This window comes from Rhyacophila brunnea, unplaced genomic scaffold, assembly GCF_057557595.1.
Source record: "Rhyacophila brunnea isolate RB1 unplaced genomic scaffold, BYU_Rbru_1.0 scaffold_6, whole genome shotgun sequence".
NCBI lineage: Eukaryota > Metazoa > Arthropoda > Insecta > Trichoptera > Rhyacophilidae > Rhyacophila > Rhyacophila brunnea.
In genome coordinates this window covers 24,687,283-24,705,406 of record NW_028233276.1, presented here as the reverse complement: position 1 = coordinate 24,705,406, position 18,124 = coordinate 24,687,283, and the positions used below count along the sequence as shown (strand labels likewise).

General features: G+C 33.4%; 1 protein-coding gene across 2 annotated transcripts in view; it reads left to right on the top strand.

Annotated features, from left to right (window-relative positions):
• Nucleotides 1–18,124, top strand: part of klar (klarsicht) — a 932,846-nt gene that overhangs the window by 382,933 nt on the left and 531,789 nt on the right. The gene's annotated exons all lie outside the window — the stretch shown is intronic.

Below are 18,124 nucleotides of genomic sequence, written 5' to 3'. Positions count from 1 at the left end.
GTTTTATTGTTTCATTATATATGGCGTTTATTATATTACATAGTACCTACAATATATTATAATATTTTGTAATTTGTTGAAAATATTTCGCGTGCTCAATAACATTTCACCAGCTAGCAGGCGTATAGTATAACAACTCTGACACGGCGTGTGACGTGTGTCGCTATTTTTGTATTATTTTTTGTAAATTGTTGAATATCAAGACGTAATCGTCGTACTCTATCTCATTCTAAGCCGGTAGCGCGGCTGTCCGAACCCCGTTATATCCCGAGATAATTAAATTTCGGAATACGACATAGCATATTTATAATTATTGTTTTTATTGATTTTGGAGTTGGGTGATTTGCCTTGCTGCAGCTGTCACATTTCTAACAACCGGTTTGTAAAAGCAAATAATATAATGTACAATTAATAGGTATGAGTATGAGGGTATTTTTGCCCCCTTTTCTACTATCGATCTTTGATTCTTTTATAATATTCACAATCATATTTTAATGTTTAAATTAAGCTACCGAACAGGCAATTTTATATTAAATAACCACCTCTTGATTGAATTCATCAAACTACGAATCAGTTGTTTTGCATCATGATTGATAATAAAGTGCCTCCTTGCAAAAGTAATTAATTCATGCAATATAATATATTATATGCGATAAATAATGAATGATTCGTTGGGTGCATCACTGAGGTCTGAGAGCTACCAATAAGGAAGGAAATTGAATGACCGTTTTCACAAATCATTACCGCTAACACTTCGGCAGACGTTCTGTAGAATATAAACTAGTAACAACGATCTATTTAATCGGTGTAGTAACCAAGGAAACGTAATACAATAATAATTAAGAACATTCACATAGTGCAGCAATTGTATTTTGTTCTTCATATTAGATAAATCTAATTATATCTTACTATTAACTCTCTTTCCTGCTATTACCTACTTGGTGGAAACACATAGTTATCTAGTTAAATATTAACTTACAAAATATATAATTAATTTTTATTTATTTTTATTGGCTGTCGACGTGTGTTCTTTTTGATGTTATACTTTTGGCGCGTTTGGAAAATCAGATCAGAGTGTATTTTTGGCGTGTGACATGTAACACATAATTAATTTTTTCACACGAAAAAAAACGCACTCGATTGGATTCGAACCACCGATTGTTCGGTTATCAGCCGAACGCACTACCTTTACGCCACAGTATGATACTGCAATCGTGACGATTATACAGTATATTATGGTTTAGAATTGTTCCGTTGCCTAGGAAGCGAATTTATTATTTCGGCCATTTGCAATTCCTTACGTAAACAAACGATTAAACGTCAGTTAGTAATATAAGTTAAAGTGTATAGAAATAAACCAACGGCGTTCCAATAAGCGGTCCTTTTTCTTGAGTGTGTAATTTAACAAGATAATTAAGAGCTAGTCAAAGAATCTAGCTTATCACAAGTTTTGTTTTTGTTTTATTATGCCAGAGAAATATAACTTCTAACGCGCGTACAAAAGTACACACACCGATTTTTTTTTAGTATCCACGTTTCCTATCCGTGGCAAATAGGGAACTCTGTGGTGGCACAATTGTCTCAGCAAGATGTTATATACTCTAGTACCATATACTTTAGATGCATGAGTATATGCAGGTGAAACACACAGTATTTACTTATTTTACATGTATACTAATATAATCATAACGTAACCTAGGGTGCTGCATTGGCGGAACATGTTAGCAGTGAAAGTAAAGTGCTCACGTGCCTCATGCCTTCATATGATAATGCGATATTATGCATGTCCATAGATGCATCGATGCGGGTCTATTGTGCATCTAATACGCGAGATCTTATTATCTTAATATCGTTATCCGCATCTGTAAATTATTACGGCTATTATCATAGCAAGGCGGTGGACTGTTTACAATATCAGGCAGGTTCTGCATAATGTCGCTAAAAGTTTTGTGATAGTGTACTGCGCTCCATCGATGCAATTTTCCATTTTCATTTCAAACACTTTAAATAAATTGACTCACTTTCATCGCACATAGAGCATGTTTTGTAAATCAATATTACTGTAGCAATACTGCAATGACGAAATAAAACATACTTGTACACATCCGTTCCATGTAATTTAAATCCAATCAAATACCCTATATCAGTTTTATACTCAAAATACTATATTCAATGATAACTCGTACTTAGTTTGGATATTTTAACTATATCATGTAAATGAGTAACTACTATAAACAGTTATTTGACAGTTTTTTTATTTCAATTAATATGATTTTACCTGGTACTTTAAACCAAGGTGAACTAATTTCTCGATAAGTAACCATTCTAATAATTGTTTTTTGTCATATTAATATGATAATATTAACAATAAATCGTCACTGTTCTGGAAGAAGACACTAATTCGAAAAAAATTACATATTGAGTTAGCTATACCAAAATGTGCCTTATTTCAAACTTTACCATCTGGAAACCTTCTTAATAAATAAACAGGCTTTATTTTAAAGTCATCCTTTTTACGATTACTTAATAAACTCATATGATAGACCATTTCAAACATTTTAACAACTTCAAAGTCAAATTACTCAAAACTAGTATTCTCCAGTTAGTGTGTTCTGCCAGAACAGAGACGAAATATTATGTATTTAAAGCTACGAGCATCATAATATCAATAATCAATTGGCATTTTATCAGGATAGGTTTTTGGCTATTTACTCAAACTTATGTCTCCATACGCTGGCCCCAAATACTTTCAAATTTGGAAATCAGTGTTCCAATTAGTATCCCAGCCTTTAGATTCAAATACATGACAAACCTGATTATTAAAATTATTTTCTTCAAACACTTTTTGTGAGAATACAATAACACGTATAAATAACAATCTTTAAAACATAATATGCAGGGAGCTCAGAAATAATGGGAACTGAAATACCTGACGGGTAAGGAGTAACAGGTAACTGATCTCGAGTAAGGAAGATTCCGGGATAAACTTATACGTCATACGTCGAATACTGACAACTGCTCTCGGTTTATGCATTGACGCTAATTTAATATTGGTGTATTACACATACTATTGCACGTGCATAATGTGTGTTTCATTTTCGTAGGACACTCACACATTCAAAACCCTGCATCAAAATATAGCGTTTTGAATATAGCCTATCGGAATTCTATTTATTATCTGTTCTGTGATAATATATCGAATGGAAAAAGGAAATGTGTCTACAACTGTTTTCACGCGAGCAAATACAGATTTTTAACAACTTTGTAATACTTACTTTTACTTGTATGAATTTCTATGTTACTGTGTGAAATTTACTAATATATTGGTCGTTTACTCGTTTGCACATAAAGTGTGTATTATGGTTAATTAAAATTTATCTCGCTTTCCATTCCTGCATACATAACCTCAAATTATTTTCCTCATAACTGGTATTTAGTACATTCAATAAAGTTTCTTTAGGATATAACATACGACGAATGCAACTTAATTATATGTTCTTGAATCCCAAGAATATTCATGTACCACATATATAAGGATTTTTATTTAATCATTGTTTCGGCGAATACAGTCAGATTTATAAAGTAACTGTTGAACAAGTTATAATGGTGAGTAACATAATATTCTATGTTTTATTGCTTTCTGTGGTTGAACATTTCTGTCCTAATGAAACGTGCAGTGCATTGAATTTATTTGCATACGCCTCGGGTGGAATGTATTTCCACTTCAATCGATTTGCCTTATTGGATTTGATATGAAAATAATCTATTATCCAGACCTCAGATTGTCGGTTTTCATAAATCATTTTATTGAAATAAAAATATTGCAAAACGTAGGCAGTTATAGTGTATTGATTTATGCGATGGTTTAACTTCCATGTAAGTGTTAAATTACGCATACTTTAAGTTGACTATAACAACCGAAATGCATAATAAAATGCTTTTGGTGAGTACAATAAATTGTATTTGTGTTTGGGTCATACAATTATTTTGATTTAGGCATTTGGAGTCTTTATTTGAATATAATATCTGTATTACCTATTAGGTATGAAAAATGTTCTGCGTATTTCTTCGCTCATTTCATACGTCGTATTCTGGATTTTAATGTGTATCTTCTTCATAATATGGCGCTACATATCAACTCAGGACTGCCTGCTCCAGCGCTCTCCACCAGCCGCCCTAGTCCTTCTGCAGTCTCTAATTAGGTATTTAACTGGACTTATAGTACTCGTATCACTATTTAATTCACAACGTACGCCAAGTGCATCCGTGAGTGTCCTCTTTGCTGGATGCGCAACAGGGATTGTTTTCTACATATCCACGCTTGACAGTAGTGAGTTTAAGGACTTAGAGGTCTGAGGCTATGACTGATTTTAAGCCCACCACGATAAAAAAAAAATACATCAACCAAGGTAACCAGTAAAAATACCTATAGTACTTCTTTCCAAGAATCACATCCTGTAGGTAACTATAAATAAATGTTATCAAAAACGACAATGATGACACGTAAACATATTAGGTAAGTACGTAAGTATCTGTTTGAGTGGTTATAGATATTATAGGCTAATTTAATGTTAGTTGTAGGCATTTTATACTCAATTTGTAAGATAAACACATATTTTTTAGATTTTGGTGTGATTGTACGACTGGATAGAACTGTGTCGAGCCCCCCTTTTAAATCTTCTGACGAATCGAATGCACCAGTTGCGTCAAATATAACCTCCGCTGATACTTGCAAGTTGTGTTTCTTGACTATGGGCCGTATGTATGAGATTCCCAAATTCTTTATAAGCTATTTAACCGATTTTCCATCGAATAGCTTATAACACTGTTTGTGACGTAAGCGATCTGACGTCACGCGCCATTAAAAATGGCTGCATCAGCTGTCACTTTCAAATGTCATTCTAATTTTGCATTCATTGCAACAAACGTTTGGTTGAGGCCCTTGTTCGTTTTGTAGATTCTGTAAAACATTTGCGAACTTTAAAAACAGTTCCTAGTCGTGCTGTTTACAAAATACGTATAATTTTGATCCCTAGTCTATAATCTAGATAGTAGGTAACTGATAAAATGCCTCGTACCTATTTCGCTTGCAATATTTCTCATGGAGACATAAGATGGACTTACGTAAGATTACGATAAAATATCTCCGCTAAACCACCGCAAAAATATGTACCTACTGCTGTATCTGGCATTAAAATATACAATTGGAAGCATTCTGCGTTCTTCAAAACATCATGGTACCTACCAACCTAGTTAATTATTGTAAGATAACTGTAATAAACAAGGCACAACTCTCAAATACACTGGAAACATCAATAGTGTCATACGGTGATTGGTATAAATGATAATATTATACAGAGATCATCTAAATCATTTGCATTTTCTGTCATTTATTCTTATTCTGTTTTGATATCTCATAATAATTGAAGTGAAGTTAGTCATAATAATATTCAGTATTGCCACCAAATGTATTCAGTGTTGTCACCAAATGGAAAAGTTTACTGGCAATACAACCTTTTGTACAGTAGAATAATTATAAAATACATGTGATAAAATAGCTGATAAATTATTTAAAGTTCATAATAATTATTCATGTATAATTATTAAATTTATATGGTACCGTTCGCACACTTTCAGACACATTTACAATTTCAAAATTTTGAATTATTTATCGGGGAATGAAATTTTATAATACGAACACCATGACACATGAGATGTCACATTCGTGACGTCACTTAACAGCTAATTATGTTTGTACTCATGCATACAAACGTGCAGTATATAGCCTATAAGGTTTTTGTGAATCTCATGCATAAGACCCTATGTATTACTAATATTACCTATAGAGGGCGTGGATATTTGAATTTGATAGAATTGTGATACACACCTCTTATAGCTTTAATTGATTCTCATTATCAGAAAAATTCTAATCTTATGTGTAAATTATACTGCACATACTATTAACTTTTAAATTAATTTTAAGAAGCATTTGTGTAAATTTGTAAATTGTAAAGAATTGTATAAAATGTGTAAAATTAGCTGAAAGCTCGCACTACTAAATTTTAATGCATGGCGCCATTGTCACCGTTTGAAAGTCAAAAATGTATCACCATAAAATCATTGAATACTACCAACAGTCATCTCATCATTTTCATATTATTCTGTATTGTCATTGACTTTAGTGCACCTGCGATTAGGGACTTTTGATGTTTTTTTGTTGTTGTGGGACCACCCAAATGACGCCTGCTTGGTGGACGCTGACATACAGGGATAATAATGGAGGATCGTTAGCGTTTTTTGTGACCAAATGTTTTTAATCGCTTAAACGAGAAAATTATAAATAATCCACCAAAAACTACTTCCATGTCGGTACCTACAAACCAATGTTTAGTGTTACCCGGTCAAATCAATAATAATTATTAAGTTGTGTCTAAATTCTAATGGATTAATGTTTTGTACTATTTCATTTGAATCGTATTTTGCGTCCCGGGTTTTGCTTTTCGGCACCAACAGGCAAATACACAATGACAACGAATATAATTAATTCTAACTTGGACTTATATAAAAATATTTATTTTTTAATTATTGTCCATATCTGCAATAAATACTTTTGCATTAATCGGTTGACATTGTCACATTGAAGCGGACGAAATCGTTCCTGATTTTTATTATATGGAACTGCACTGCATACTGTGTTTTATTTTAATTAATACAGTGTCTTTCCATCAAAAATGTACAGTAAATACCATTATATAAATTAATTAATTCATAGTTTATACCACTAATAAGTAAATCTGCATGTTCGTTCCATGGCGGATCATTACACTATTTACAGTTTACACATCCTTAGTATGGATCTATTATTTTATAATATATTTCGACTTGTAAAGATGCACTGTCGCTTCCAGATTCCCTTTCCGTGCACCATCTTTTTAAATTTTTAAATGTATTGTTGTATCCTTGATTTATAATTCAAATCAATTCGTAGTTGACGGAGCATCACGAGTTGAATACAATGCAATTACCCAAGATCTTTCCTACATCGATTTATATTATAAATCCCTTTGTCCTGCGGTGAAGTTGTAACAGGGTGTGCTCCAATTCAGAGGATAATGAGTTAGTTACATTCAATTTAAACGTAGAATACCTTTATTGGCTCGAAAAATCGTAACGCGGCGGTATCACACGGAGTTCTCACGTGATTGTCAACACAATATAGTTTATTTACAGCATAAATTATTACAAAAGTGACCGATTTTATGTTCAAACATGAGGATACCAGGTGGAGTACTATGGCATGGCTGTCAGTCCGGCGGTGAAGGGATGCACGGGGTATAAAGGATCTAACCGACACTAATTTGCGTCTACTCTTTACTCATGAGTGCCACTTCCAATCGGTTTACGTAAAGACAGGCCAGGTTTAAAGACTCTTGAGACATATGTTACACGTGTCCAAGCCTGGTCCAACATCGCTCTTGCACACCCAGTGTCCTCCGCAGGCACTTGTCCATGTATCGCTACAAAGCAACACCATATCGGGTTCAAATCCGAGATCTGGCACGATAATAAGTTGAACTAATTGGCCAACATCCATTTATTGTAAAAATAAATTTGTTGAGGCAGCCCAGATCCATACACGCTTGCAGAGCCAATTAAAAAGAAACCATACCTATTTGATTAAAGAGGTCAGCATGATTCTTGCACATTATTTCCCATTTCTTATCACTCGTTCCCTTCTTTATGGAAGTTTATCATAACTTCTCGATCACCCTGTGCTGTCCTATTATAAGTTATATTATGCCCTTCTATTTTGAAGTAATTGATTTCGTGGTTACACTGCAATCTTATGAATCAGGCGTTTTATTTTCGTATACTTTACCCTAATACGTTTTATCTGTGGTCTTCCCCTGTATCTTAACCACATGTTTCCTTTCGATTTTCGAATATAGTTGAACACAGTGGATACTTAGATTATAATTTTAAATAAGGGTATGTGTTTTCTGTCATTATATCGTAAACAATAAATCGTTGTTTTATTACGTTGTGATGATGTCTAACAAGATTTTTCATTACATATAATTTGGTCTAGGATACTGGATCATTTATTCATTTAGAAGGCGATTCGATATTATCATAAGCTACGAGAACGAGCTATACAAACGAGAAACAAATAATATGTAGATGTAACATCTTTTTTTTAAATTTATTGTATATTTAGGTATCTATCAGTGGCGAGGGGTGGAGGTAGGCTGTTAAGATTCGACATAAATAGTGCACAATAAACTTTGTCAGCCATACTTATTTGTTTTCATTGAACTAAGAATGCAATTTGCAGATGGTGCTGGTTGGTTTTTAAAATTCAATTAAACCCTACCTTAATCTGACCACAATAGTTTAGGTATGCTATGGAGGATCCGACAAAAATGATGCACACCTTTTCAGTCATACTTATGTATTTTCGTTGAATTAAGAATACATAAATTACAGATGGTGTTGAGTAGTTTTTTTTAAATTCATTAAGCCTTGCCTGAACCAAACTGATTGATAAAAAATATTCCTAAAATTTAAAATATCTAAAATGCTGTATGGTTTAATGGTATAATTTTAGATATTTTAAAGATAAACGAATATTGGTTGACTAATTTCTACTATATGTATTAGGCAGGGTTTAATTGAATTAAAAAAAAAACTAATTTAAAACACACATTGTAGCCTTAGTTCAACGATACCAGATACGTTTGACTGACAAAATTTAGTATGCACTATTTATGTCGGATCTTAACAGCCTATCTCCACCCTTCGTCACTGTTACCTATTATACATATACAACTACGAATGATCCCATTATCGTCTTTGTGAAAATGGGTCAATTCCGTTGGGCAGTCCATATCTCAAAGATAGAAAACGCAAAACGCTTTTCTTCAAAAGACCAGAAAGAGAAAAAGTGTACAGGGAGACATAGACTGCGGTCTTTGTGAGAGATACAGCATCCTTGATACTACAGAAGTGGTGGTAACTTATGGTAGACGAAAAAGAGTGAAGACGTTTCCGGGAGGCGCATTTGACTGAATCACAGAACAGATTAATTAAAGAAAATAAATACGAAAGCCTTTCGCTATAGACCTAGACAGTGAAGCCATAAAACGCAAGAAATATTACCAATATTGAATGCGCGTTTCTTTTATGCGACTATAATGCATATTAACACGACTTATAGCCACAAATCAGAAGGTACCTAACCCACTTCCTTATTTTTGTGTTGCCTGAATTGAATGAATGAATGCTTACTATTTTTTTTACTATCGCCATAATTTAGCATTGTCTTGTTTATGGTTTTTTTATACGATACGTCTATTTTTTTCCTCATTGACAATAATTGTTAGAAGAAGATAGACGTAGTATTGCATCCATCACGTCGCCCATTGACGAATTGATTCGTTTTCACTTTCCGAACGACCGCCCTACTTTCTTTGGCGCCAATTTATTTTTGCAACGTTTTGCTGCTTTTACAGTTTCCGGCCGTTACGTAACTCGCGCCAACATGGAATCCTCCATTCTCGAGCCAGTTATACAATGCATTAAAAAATTAAAAATTCCCCCTTCGCCCCCGCTTCTTCAAAACGGGTTCGTCTCCGCCATTTGAATAAACTGGTTCTCTCAAGCGCAGCGCTTCTAACATTTTTTTGTTTTGTTTTACTTTTATTTGGACGAATGGATGTTTTTTTAATCGATCTCACTGACCACCGTTGAATGAAAATAAGACCTACCTTTACAACTACCTATGCTTGTATAAGGATTATAACACAGTTCGATAGAGGGATGCCCAAAACGGTAATATTTACATAAATACGAAATACTATGTATGAATCGTAATGCTTAAAAATCATTACGATTATGGAACGTTGCATAGTTTCTGGAATGGGCTGTAGCATGATCCGCTTAGCTTTTAGCGTTCATAACTGCATCAAAAAATCAAGTGTGACAACAAACATACTTACACATATATATTATTTTTAACACTATAACAGGTTATAAGTAGTAAAACATTAGTAGTGGTAGAAGTGAAACAATCAAATACCCAGACTCAGATAATCACATAAATATAACGTGACCTCACCGGGATCCATCCCGGAACCCTCAGATGAATTCAGTATCTTACGCACTGGACTACGACTTAATAATTACGATCCATCCTTCCCAATTTAATTTTTGAGACTACGTGCAATATTACTTCATAAGCCCTTTAATTTAAACTAAACTCCAAAGTTTATGCATTTAGCTATTTCTCTATCTGCATAGATATTCGTTATGTCATTTCTGATTGCCCCTATTCGTTGGGTAAACCACTGTATAACTCTGGGAACTCAGAACTGTGGTATAACTCTTATTTTACACTTGCAATACACACTATTGCACGTCTATAATGTATGGTTCATTTTCGTAGGACACTCACACATTCAAAACCCTGCGTAAGATGTAGTGTATGGGGGGGGGGGTTATAGCTTATCGGAATTATATTTATTAATCTGTTCTGTGAAGATAATAATGTTTACTTATTTCACCATTATATATCATATAAAATAATTGAAAAATTCTTCACATTTGACCATAAACAGCACCACCTGTATGGTAACACCAGTGTTGCCAACTGTCGTTGACAAAAACATGCCAGGCGGGGTACGAAAGCAAGCTATTTGGCAGGAAACAACGCTAGATTTTGTGAAGTAAATTTACTTATTCTACCAAGAACGAAGTCAATACCTTTGCTTTCGCGTATCGAAAAAAAAGTGCAAAAATCGAAAAAATTTTGATGCGTGTAAAAACCATACATTTTAACAGAAATATATTTCAAAATTTACATAAAATACCTATATTGTGTCAACGGCGCTCAAGTTTCGTTTCATGTTTGAAGACGAGAGCTTCTTGTAGGACAGACATACATAATTAAAGAACATACCTTTTAGACGAATAATTATAAAATTATAATTTTATATACGCGCAGATTTGAAGTAATATACATAAACATTAAATAATGCATGAAATTGTTTCATCTTGTTTTATTTCTCACTAAAATAGCATGCATATAGCACTGCATTAAGTATCCGATAGTCAGAAATTTGATGCACACGAAAATAAATAAACTAAATATCTAGCGTTTTTCAACACATTTAAAGCTGTTAGTTAGAGGCATCAAAAAACGCTAGTAAAACGCCACAGGCCAGATGCGTTTTTTGCAAGCTAGATACGTGTCGAAAAATGCTAGATCTGGCAAGGAGAACTAGCAACGCTGGGTAACGCGATATAAATCAACATGTTGAGTTGATTAGCTTTTTTCATCTTTATTTTTTATTATCTTTCAAAAGTAGTGGTATTATTCATATCTATCCCACAATTGTCCATCCCCTTAGAAGATGCCACCCCAAAGTAACTCACGACCTTCCTACACGCACGGGACGATAATTGTCGCTAAATTTCCCACATTGATATTGGATTTGGTTACAACGGTTACGTCGTTGTATTTATTTACTGACCATTAAGTTTATTTTATTTTATGAAAATATAAAGATTGACATTCGCGTACAAAGGCCATACATTGGTTGAGACAACTAATTGATTTATTGAACAATATTTCTGTGCGAAAGCATCCATCGGTGTTTCAATAAATACCGAATAGTTAAACTATGCCGTTCACTTTTGAACGACTTCTCACTTTTTAAGGACGATCTAGTTCAAAACAATTACTGTATTTAGTGTCCCAATTTAATAACGTAGAATCAAGTTCAACGAATAAAATTAAACGCTCAATGAGAGTTTGCTGTGTTTGTTTGTATGTGTTTCAATGACCATAATATCCTAGTCTGTAAATGAATGCAAAGTATAACCGCAGATGGAAAATAATTGTTTCTAACGTTTTTTTTAATGTGCGGAAGAAGTCTTTTAAAATGGCCACATTACGCTATAGGCAATATTAATCTGTAGATAATGCTCCTTATTTTGTTTTATGGTTACCCTTATTCAAATACCATAATGGCGAAATTTAATTTGTATGACATGTATTACTTTCATTTAATGATATTTTTATTTGTTTTTAATCTTGTTATAAATTTAATAAACACAGGTTCAAAAAACTACCTCAATATTTAATACATTTCTAACCTTACCGAAGCAATATCGGTGCAACTTCGGTCTATTTTTTTAAACATTATTTCTTATTTCATGGGCTCTCGCATAGTTAAAAAAACAATATTTTTTATACTAATAATATAATTGAAATGTTTTCTTGTTTGATTTTTGCTATATTAAAAAAAACTACTGTACATATCAATATTTATGAAACTGCTCAGTTTATAGCTTACACTGTTTCTACGAATTTAGTACAATTGCATCTCGATGAGATAAGACTTTTCTAAAATAATGCACTACATAAAGTTGTCAGATAGCAATGGTGGAGAGGTGAGGTGAGGTGCGGGTAAATAATCGCGCGCCTACATACAAACGTCGTCTAAATCATTGATTTGACAAGAAAACTAATCGATATTTTTCTTCACTCTGCATCTCACCGGCCTGTACTTCAGGCGGACGAAGTTACAAGTAATCGCTAGTAATTATTATTAAGAAATAAATTATACATCTCTTTCAATATTACTCTATAGAATGTTTCCCCCGTCATCTGTATGGGTAGTTGATTGAAATAATATATTATCTATTATAATAGCTTATTACTCGATATATTATAACAGAGATATCGCGATGTACCTACTGGTTATATTGTATTTGAGACCAAGGTCGAATCCCGTTGGCTGTGTAAAATATAAATAAATAAACAAATCTTTTTTCAATTTTAATCATGTGGTCGTTTTCTCCACCCTATTATCAGCCTCTCGTCAAGCTTGAGGTACCAATCAACTATGCATGCACATCTTGTCAATTATTCGTTATTTAATATATTTAATATTCGTTATAAAATAGTTTATTAAATTATTAGCAAGTGCAAGTATGTTAAAACTAAAATTTGGAGAGATCCTGACGTCGGCTTGCAATTAAGGTAGGTAAGTATATATCTTAATTCAAACCACAAAATACGAATGCTAAAGTGAACGCAATTTGTCAAGAGCGTCTGATGTATATGACATTCTGGTTAATTTGGTTGTATTTAGACAAGTGGCACAATTTATAAAGCAACTTCAACGCGAATCCAGTGGTTGTGGGTTCAAGTTTTCGTCGGGCGTCGTAATTTTTCAAATATTTTTTTCTAGTGGCTATATATTTGAGGTGTTTTCAAATGATGTATGTTCAATAGGCCACCCTCGTAGTCCAGTGCGTAGTGCGCAGGCCTCTCATCTGGGGACTCAAGGTTTGATTCCCGGTTAGGTCACCGTATATTTAAATTTGTAATTGGGAATCATGGCCGGTTGCCCTGTTGTAGTGTTTAAAAGGATTATATATGAAAAAATATATATAATATAAACTATGAAGAATACTTCGAGTTTTTGAAACAATAGTTATTGCGAATTTTAAAAATGTTGAATGATTGGATAGCGATAAAGATATTCCAAACCTATCTTCAGTACGATCTATGGCTAAGTAATTTTAAAAATCATTACAATTGACTTACTTATACTTATCTACCATTTAATTAATATCCATGGTTATCTATGTACCTAAACATTATGCACTTAATTCACTGATAACATTTTAAGCCTAATGTATGATGCACCTATGTGTATTTATATTAAACTCTACCTCTAAAATGCAGGTTTGATGTCATTGTTTTTATTATGACATGTATTTATTGTAGTTATTATGAGTTATGACACGAAATTTCTCAACACTTTTTTTACTTGCGATGACTGTCGGACAATACTTTCGTTAATTCTTAATTTATTTTTATTTAGGTACTTATGCCATGTAACTGCTATTTGATGCTCGCTTTTTTCGTTTTCTGCCAGAGGTGAGCAAGGCAATTCTCACGATTTTTGCAAACGTTCATTTTCAGCGACTATTGCTTCTCCATACTTCTCGTATTCAATTTACCGTGCAATGAAAGTTTTTATGCAATATGGATTTTTTTATAGTAACTCGAACACGATATACAATGTTCACTGATTTGAATTAATATTATAAAATAAACGTACATACTGTGTCTTAAAATAACATAATGATTTTACGGATAACTACTAATCAAATAATAATCACAAATACAATGTTACTTATTTTATTATAAAATACAAAGCCCGTTTTACAATAGACTTTTATCATGGTTATCCCATTCCAGTTACTGTTTTTACTCATTCAAATGATATAACTTAATTCATAAACATATTCCTTGTATTATTATAATAATACTATCGACCGAAGGTACCTACTTGATGGAATTTGAATTTAAATTCGAATGGATCCATTAGAATTTATACTCCGTATATATTTCGACTAGGCGCACATTTGCAATTTTATATTGCTGCTACATTTAAAAAAAATTAACTGCAAAATATAATTAAAATTTTGATCACTTTCACCGACTTACGGTTTTAATCAGTTTTAAAATGGATTTTCAAGAATTATAATGTTTTATTGGCCCGTTGTTGCACTTAAAAGAAAAACATTCCTCACATTATACAGGCCTCTATAGTGGAAGAATTTAACCTTAAACTTGCGCAGATACGATATCTTCCGATGCGCAGGAATTACTCGGGTTAAATTCATTATTGTTGCCGATATTATTCCCGACTTTTCTTACATGAAGCCTTTGCATCGCTTTCTCTCGCTCGACGTCGCTCCACCTACGATATATTTTTCGTCAAAACTATCGAACTTTACGGCTTATATGGATTTTTTTTATAAAATTACATTACATATTATTATTTAAATTGTTTTTAAATTCTACAGAATAGTTTCATGTGCTTTATAGCGACAGTTTTATTCCAGTGCGTAAGTTGCTGGCCTTTCATCCGCGGGCACCGGGTTTGATTCGCAGTGTGGTCACAATATATTATTTACAAAATATGTGATTTTCTCTAAAGCCTTGTATGTTTAATTGTTTCTGATAGTACATAACTGTTTCTCTACACTACTTTCATTGAGCCTATTGTATTGTTAAAAAGAGTATTATATGTTTATATATTTTTTTTATTTAAAAATAAAATTAAGATGAATTATTTTATATAATTAAATCTAGGTTAATATATACAGAGACACAAAATAACACGATTATTTTATTAAACACGGTACCTGCAGAAATTAAATACAAATTAATGATGGCTCGATGGTTCGATGGTTCTTCTGCGAGGACTGCGACGTAAACTGAATAGCAGCAAATGCGCGCATGTTCATGCGAAGGTAATCGAAAATAAAATAAAAAACGAAAATAATCTTGCGACAGGATATCACCAGTGTGTGCATCGCCTTACTTACTTTTTAATAATTTTACGTTCATGCCAATAATTTTGGTTACATGTAAATAGTACGTAAAACATTTCACTGTGGCGCAGTTCAGCGTGAGCTTTCTTATCGGAAAGAGATGGCCGGGCCGGGCCGGGCCGTATGCAATACGGTCTCCCATTTTATTGGATTCAATATACACATTATTTCAATTTTCATAGCTGATTTTAGAAAAACTCATGAATTCAAGAATGAAAATCTAACCTAAGAAATAATCCAGTATATTGGCTATTTTCAAAATGTGTTTGCAGCTGGCTTCCTTTAAAGTTTAAACCGATAAGAACCGTGTTTTATTTAGACGTGAATTTTATGTCAGTACTATACGACCCAAAGAGGTTGGACGCTCTTTAATATACGGCCATATATGACCAATACAATATATCATGGTGAAGTGTGATACAGCGAACTGCATACGTACAAGTTTCCGGACACGAATAATTTTATCGTTATTATTCACTAGTCAGGTGGAGAGAGTCGTTGGAGGAAGCTAGGAACTACATCGGGTTATTGGGTGCATAATGGTGATTGTGGGTTTCTATCGAAGTTATTGAACCCGAGTATTGTACCTTCCCGTTGTACTTATGGAAAGTACAGTCCAAAACTATCTTCAAACTTCCACGAAATCTATTCCGTGCTTTTTCAAAGAGAAAAAAAAGAGTCTATGCCCTCTCACGTTTCCCGTGTAATTGTATTACGTCCGTCACTCCTTCGGGTTTGTATTTTTTTTTGTATCACTGACAGGATTGTGGCCTGGGAGGAATGAAAAAATAAATAAAAAAGGACCCACACAGTTCTCTCCGGCCTCTTTCTGAGGTCCGGCGTAATTGTATGGACATGTAATTTCGTGTAATTGTACTGTCGATTATGGCCGAAAGATTCCCAGAGATAGCGGACTCTATCTTCCTTCTTCCACTTGACTAGTTTATAATGCAGAAATAACAGGTACCATTATCTATGTAAATTTATTTTGTGAAAGGATGCAGGCATGATGAATTTTAAACATACACATTGTAGCTTATGAATTGCCTGGAGTAAATTTCTTGTATCTTAGATTAATATAAAAATCATCAACCGTAGTCGATCCACTGTTGTATAAAGGCCTCCCTTTGTTCATTTCACTCAGTCCTTAGTTCTTCGCTGCCACCTACTTATGCCGTACTCTATGAGTACGACGATCTAGCGCATAGATAGAGCGGTTTTTTTTTATTTGCATACACTTAGTGAACTTTACAAATTTTAAATTGAGAATGATAAATAAAATAGTTTTAGACAGTATTAAAAAAACCAAGAAATAAAAGCTGTAGAAATTATAAACTAGGTACTGATTGACACCAAATAACACAGTAAATGTCTAAATCCTCCCATTAATAATCATGTAATTAGAAAGAAAAATGTTATATTTAACTTATGTGTTGTTAGTATGGTTGTAACTTTAAAATAAACGAAACAAAGTGAGAAAGTGAAATAGAAATAGTAAAAAAATACCGTTGTTTTTTTCTCTTAAATTTAAAATATCCTTACGTAGGTGGAATACATCAATATCCGAAGCGATTTGGTTGAACAGAGCTATCGCTCTTCCAATTTGCATTACCAATGGCAGGCTAGTTTTGCACATTGGGAGAACAAACAACTGATGCTCTCGATTCTCGATTCCCATCTCCTTAAAATGTTGATTTTGGATTCGTTTATCTCAAGAATCAAGGTTTCCTGATTTCGTATTGAAATTATTGCAGTCTGTGTTCAGTTTATTGTGTATTAACACCGTTTATTTTACAATTTTATTACCTTGCATTTAAGGACGGTTAGCGACTACACGGTTTTCATATTTGATCGATGACAATTATGGAGAAATTTTATTACTGCAATTAAACGTTCAGATTTATTAGTATGTAAGTTTTGATTTCTGATTCCGTTCGTTAAAAAGAACACATATTATTACGTCTTTGGTATTATGAGCTATCGCGAGGGTTGTACGATGTATCATATATGTTTGTACAATGCGTTTACGCATAATACGCAATTTAGTTTTAATTTTATTACCTACTAAATAAATTAGTAAATCAGTCGGGGTACTGCTGGATGAAGACTCATTCCATTCATCTCTGGTCCCTAGTTATTCGCTTCCACTTACATCCAACGAACATTATGAGTTCATTTATCCCGTAACTTTTAATGCGTTCCTTTAGTAGTTGAGTGTCGCTTGGTACCACTGTATAACAACATTTTGTCCAACGGTTGTCTACTTACCGAGCTATATGTCCAACCCATTGGCACTTTATCTGCTTGGCTACTTATGTCACATCGCGTACTATTGCCTCTTCCATAATATTATACATTTGTTCCTTTCGTAGTCTTTCTGCATTTTGCCCAACATGCACATTTCCATGTCACGTTCCACTACTTGTAATTTTTTACATGTATGCTCATACTGGTAGCACACATTTGTTGAAAACTTTAAGCTTAAGACACAATGTGAGGCCACTATTGAATATACTATTCAGGCACCTAAATTCGCTTCATCCCAGTTTTATTGAGCGAGCAATCTCGTTCTCATTCGAGAGTTCTATTACGTAAACGTGTAGAACTGTTTATCACTTTCCGTCGGGATCACCATTTGTAGTTGTTTTATGTCATTCTCGGACAAATACAGTATGTGTGGGACGACTACTCAATTGAGAGATTAATG